Source organism: Sinohyriopsis cumingii, chromosome 6 (genome assembly GCF_028554795.1).
Source record: "Sinohyriopsis cumingii isolate HCF-2022 chromosome 6, ASM2855479v2, whole genome shotgun sequence".
In the NCBI taxonomy this organism is placed as follows: Eukaryota; Metazoa; Mollusca; class Bivalvia; order Unionida; family Unionidae; genus Sinohyriopsis; species Sinohyriopsis cumingii.
This window is the reverse complement of record NC_142966.1, coordinates 102845253-102850463: the sequence shown is the minus strand read 5'-3', so window position 1 is coordinate 102850463 and position 5211 is coordinate 102845253. Positions and strand designations below refer to the sequence as shown.

The window sequence follows — 5211 nt, the reverse complement described above, 5'->3', positions numbered from 1 at the left end:
GCGTTTTATCTGTAAGAAACAGTAGCATGGTAAAGTATAGCAATCATTTTCGTACTGAATTCTTTGTAAGGCAAAACAAGAAAATTCGTCCTTACGACTACTAAGTAAATATATTACTACTATCAGGCTCATTATATCAAGGCTTGCAGGAATCTCGCAAAATGTATGTTGTAACCTGGGTGTGTCTTTAAATAATACCGAAACATGACATCTTGTATCCACGTTTTAATGGCATGGCGATGATATTTGTTTTCGCAGTCAACTGATAGGAGTCCCTTTGCGGAGGATAAAGGGCATTAGTTTTATGACCATGTTTTCACGCAAATTTGTGGTGCATGCATCCTTTATATGTACCGACCACGCAAGAGATATCGCGTTAATCCAGTTTTATCTTACTTTCCTCTATATTAGGCACACAAACGTAATCTCTACCCCAACTGACTGGTTTGCTAAACTTTCAAGTGTCTATATTAATACAACAAAGCAATGCAAGACCTTGCAATAAATTAACATTGCTTCCCAAGCATGGTGATTTATATGAAGGGTATTTATAATAGTTCTGAATATCAGTGCGATGTACAACTAAGTTTTTTTTTATTAGTGAACAGTTCGATAGCGCATCCCCACACATTCGGCTCCAAGCAGTAAAACAGTGCAACCGATGCATTTTGTTCCATGCAGTATTACAGTGCATCCCTACACATTTCGCTCCGTACACAATCACACACCTCCTTAGTCTGATTTATCCAATGCCAATTAGCGGTACATTTTAACATACTGGAAAATATCATCATATTCCATTTTTGAATAATGTTTTTTTTTTCTTCTTCTTTCTTCTAGACATTATCCCGCTTATTATCTTGATTACACTGGTTATTTTTAAATTAAATTATTGGCCAGACATCCACTACTGTTCATCATTCATATAGTTCGATTGTAATAGTGCACATAAAAACCTGATACATTTGATTTTCACAGCATATATATGAGATGAAACGTATTTGCAGTCGTCTTTAATAGTGCATGTACATCAATACTTGAGAAAAATCAGTTACATTCTCTTCGACGGAAGATATGTAGGCTTATTTCTTCGTTGAAGATACGACTTTCAGATGTAGACACTAATTAGTTTACGTACCTTACGCAAAACACTTGTTTCATCAAATACGCTGGTTAGTTTCTATAGAATAACTATAATAATAATAAAAGAAAAATATATACTTTGCTCTGAGATGTCAAAAGGCTACAGAATGTGAATATTTATTTAGTTACCGATGCAGTTAATCTTATGATTATTGCAGCATGTAATCGAGGTGCATCCATTCAGTTCTACTTTATCACCAAACTCTGGTTATCCAGAAAACCAATTATCATGACAATATACATGTATCCTATGGGTTCGGACAATGTAGTTTATACTGTAGTCGGATAAATTTGTTTAAGACGGATTACCCACCCTCAATTCCCACATCTTCATACGTTCATTGTGTAACAGTGTAACGAATGGCTCTGATTCCACTGAATTTTTTCAGATACGTATATTCTGATATTTAAACTGTCAATGGCAACACATGTAAGTGATTAGAGCGTCCGCCTCGGATGCGGGAAGTCGCGGATTCTAGCCCCATCCAAGTCATACCAAAGACATAAAAATGGTACTATCTAGAGAATTTATGAATTACTACTGTGGTTAAATGTATCGTTTCCCATGTCTATGATAGTCAAAAAGCATCTTCTTCAGAGGATGGGAGGGCTGAAGAGCAGTGAGTCAGAGAGACAGATATACCGACAGACAGGTAGAGCGAGCGAACGATAGAATCAGAAATGGAGCCTTGGGCTTAATAATCCGACAGTAATGAATCGAACAAATATTCAATAATATTAGCAAAAACGATAATGTAAACATAATTTATTATTACTATTATTATTATATATTATATAAATACAATATTTGAAAGCTATAATTCAACCATCCATTTTAGTGTCATGGTTTTAGTGTCTTTTAAAATTCATCAATTAAAAGCTACATCCAAATAAAGTCGTCTGGTATTGCTTCTGGAAAGAAAAAGGAAACTATGATGCCAAATATAATTTACCTATATCTTTACATATACATGCAAGCAAACGTTGTGTTTTTGCTATATGTTTCCATAAATATATCAAGTATAATTCTCACTTTCATTTCTTTTGAATAGTCCTATTTGGATCTCCCAAGAATGTGTAATAATATATACAGTGCTATTCAGTTCTATAAAGTGTAAATATATTATTTCATCGTTTCTTTTTTTTAATTTATCTTATTTCTACAAAGCAATGCATTTGACAGAAAAAAATGCGTAAATCTATCGAGTCGATATGATGAAAGCCAAGCACCGTATTAGCTTTAGTTTCGCTTATGAATCCCTATTATTCATTGTAGTACTTTTCTAAACCCATGTGACATCAATCAAAATTCATGATCTTTCGTATCGATGAATTATAGAATACTTTCTAATTTATATCCGATGGAAATTTGGATATTAACATGGAGTATATCATATGCATTGATATTGTATCTTGCAATTATTAATGGAAACTATTTCGTTTTCAATTCAATAGTTTTTCTCTTCCTTCCCTCTTAGCATTCATCGTTCCTTTAATTGTATGTTGGTTCAAAACATTTATTAAGATATATGTATCACAAGCATGTATTATTTATCTCAAATTAAAAATCTTTATGTCAATATCAAAACAAGAAGATATAAAACCATTCAGTTAACGTACTTACCATAAAGGTTTGGTCTACTTTCTACTTTCCAAAACTAGAGCCTTGCATGAAAATTATGAGGATAATAATCAGGAAGATAACTGTAAAAAGATAAAACAAGGCGGAAGCAAGCGATGAAATGGTAGAGAAAATGCTTTGTCTCATAATATGTCAATGTTTACAACTTAGTCCGAATAGTTTTTTATTTCACACATCTCAATATAATTAAGGAAGATACTAGGAAACATTTTGGTGGGTATTCTTAAGACGTATGCAATTGTCTTTATTTCTTGGTCGTTTTAACAAATACAGTCAACAATATAAAGTTGTTAAGACTGGTCAATTTTTTTAACGTGAGACTTCCTCAATTTAATATTTCTCAGCCATCTAAGAACATACAACTCCAGCATTCTGCGCAGCACACAATTCGATTAAGATATATCCAAATTAATTAAGTAATCATCTGGTACTAATAGAACAATCACAACTAGTTTCAATACCGCACGTTTTTCTTGGTGTAACGTTGTGTGCGCGCGGTCGTGTGTGTGTGTGTGTGTGTGTGTGTGTGTGTGTGTGAGTGTATAAAGGATGATATGCCTTCCATGTTTCACACAGAATTATACGTGTGATAATATATGAAAATACTTATGTGCTACTCACATGACAAACCGCTACCTCCTCCTCCATAACCTCCATACCCGCCGTAGGGGCTTCCGATGAGGTACCCAGAGGCCATACCAATAGTTGAAATTATTGCAATTATGCACAGTACTAACAAGGTTTTCATGGCTACAAAATCAAGAAATAACTAAATAAGCAAGACTTGTCATAGCTGTAAAATTGAATTCAATAATGCTATTATGAAAGTTAACATTTTTGTGAACGACACTTCTTATGTTACGTGTTTAGGCTGTCATAAAAAGCAACAAAAGAATGTGCGAAAACAACAAGCTTTGACAAAAATACTTCCCCGGAAAAACACTGTAAAAATGAATAATAAGAACATACGATTTTCAGAACCAAATCCAAAAATAATCCAAGAATAATCCACGAATTAAATTTAAGAGGTCCTAGTAATGAAATGTTCTAATTAATTTAAGTTCGTGTCCGGACGAAACATCTAGAATGGAAGGCGATAACGTATAATGTAGCCTTGATGGTGCTGTATCGTCTACAGTTCTTTTTTAATTCCACATTCCATTATGAATAAAATTTACATAAATGTCTTTGACCAAGAATTCGCTATGAGCACTCTAATATTTCCATGAACAAAAACTAATCTTTTAGAATCCAAATAATTTGAATAAAAATTAAAATATAACTCCAAAATGTCACAACAAAACGTACACCTTAAATTCCAGTATTTACAAGCCCAACTAAGAAATATCGCTATAGACATCAGTATAAAACCTGACTACTGCGCAGTTATGTAAAACCTAGAATTGCGAAATTGATGCTGTTTTCATATATTATCCCGTACACCAATTATGACACTGATAATAACCGATCATTTTACTCCGAGAACTAAATAAAAATAAAAATGTGTTTACTTGTCTCGGTGATTTCTGATCCAAGGTCGGGAACTAAGTCGAAAATAGAAACAATGTTTCTGTTATTAGTTATTTATGAAAAGAGTCAGGTCAAACTGAATCTTTTGGAAAATATCAAATTTCTAGTAAACAAAATTACATTATTTTGACATGTATTAAAATAGAAAGATTCCAATACTTACAAGCAATTAAATTAAATCAAATATAAATTTAATCAAATATACATAACACACTAGTGCGGAACCCTGTTCCTGCGTAAAATGTTTGAAACAATTCTAATGATTAGTATATATATATATATTGAACTTTACACAATAGTGTGGACGGGCATTTTGGCTTGAGTTTAAATACCCCTATTAAATAGTGAAGAAACATATGTTTAAATTAGTTATTACATGGCATTTACCGTCCTAAAAATATAGAATATCATGGTCAATGACAAAACGTTCGAGAGGATAGTGCATGCAAGACTCGAAATTTACTTACCAGTAGTGTATTTAGAAACGAATCTTGTGTGAAACGTATAGCTAATTTCAGTTTATATAGCAAAAACAGGTGATATTGGTTAACACAGCCTGACAATTACGCGTAATTTCTTGAAATTTCCGCAACACGAACCGGAAGGACGTGCTTCGCAAATATATATATATATATATATATATATATATATATATATATATATATATATATATATATATATTACACTACTGCAATTAATGCTGTCAAGTATGTCATAGTGTAACTTGTGCCCTGGGCTAATTATGAATCGGAAGTGCACAGAGAGCAGAGTTCCATTTAAAATATTTGAACCATATAGTTGCATATTTATGTTTCTTTCGAAAGCAAAACAGAGAGGTCAAACATTCAAACACGTGCGTCCATTACTCGTCATGTCAAGAAAGACAAATTATTTAA

General features: G+C 32.7%; 1 long non-coding RNA gene across 1 annotated transcript; it reads right to left on the bottom strand.

The window, feature by feature from the left end:
- Positions 1 to 1964: 1964 nt before the first annotated feature.
- LOC149797594 (uncharacterized) lies at positions 1965 to 4879 on the bottom strand. Its single transcript, XR_016421541.1, has 5 exons — positions 4783 to 4879; positions 4297 to 4329; positions 3407 to 3535; positions 2768 to 2847; positions 1965 to 2055 (listed from the first exon to the last, which is right to left on the bottom strand). It is a non-coding gene; the product is annotated as an uncharacterized LOC149797594 (long non-coding RNA).
- Positions 4880 to 5211: the final 332 nt, after the last annotated feature.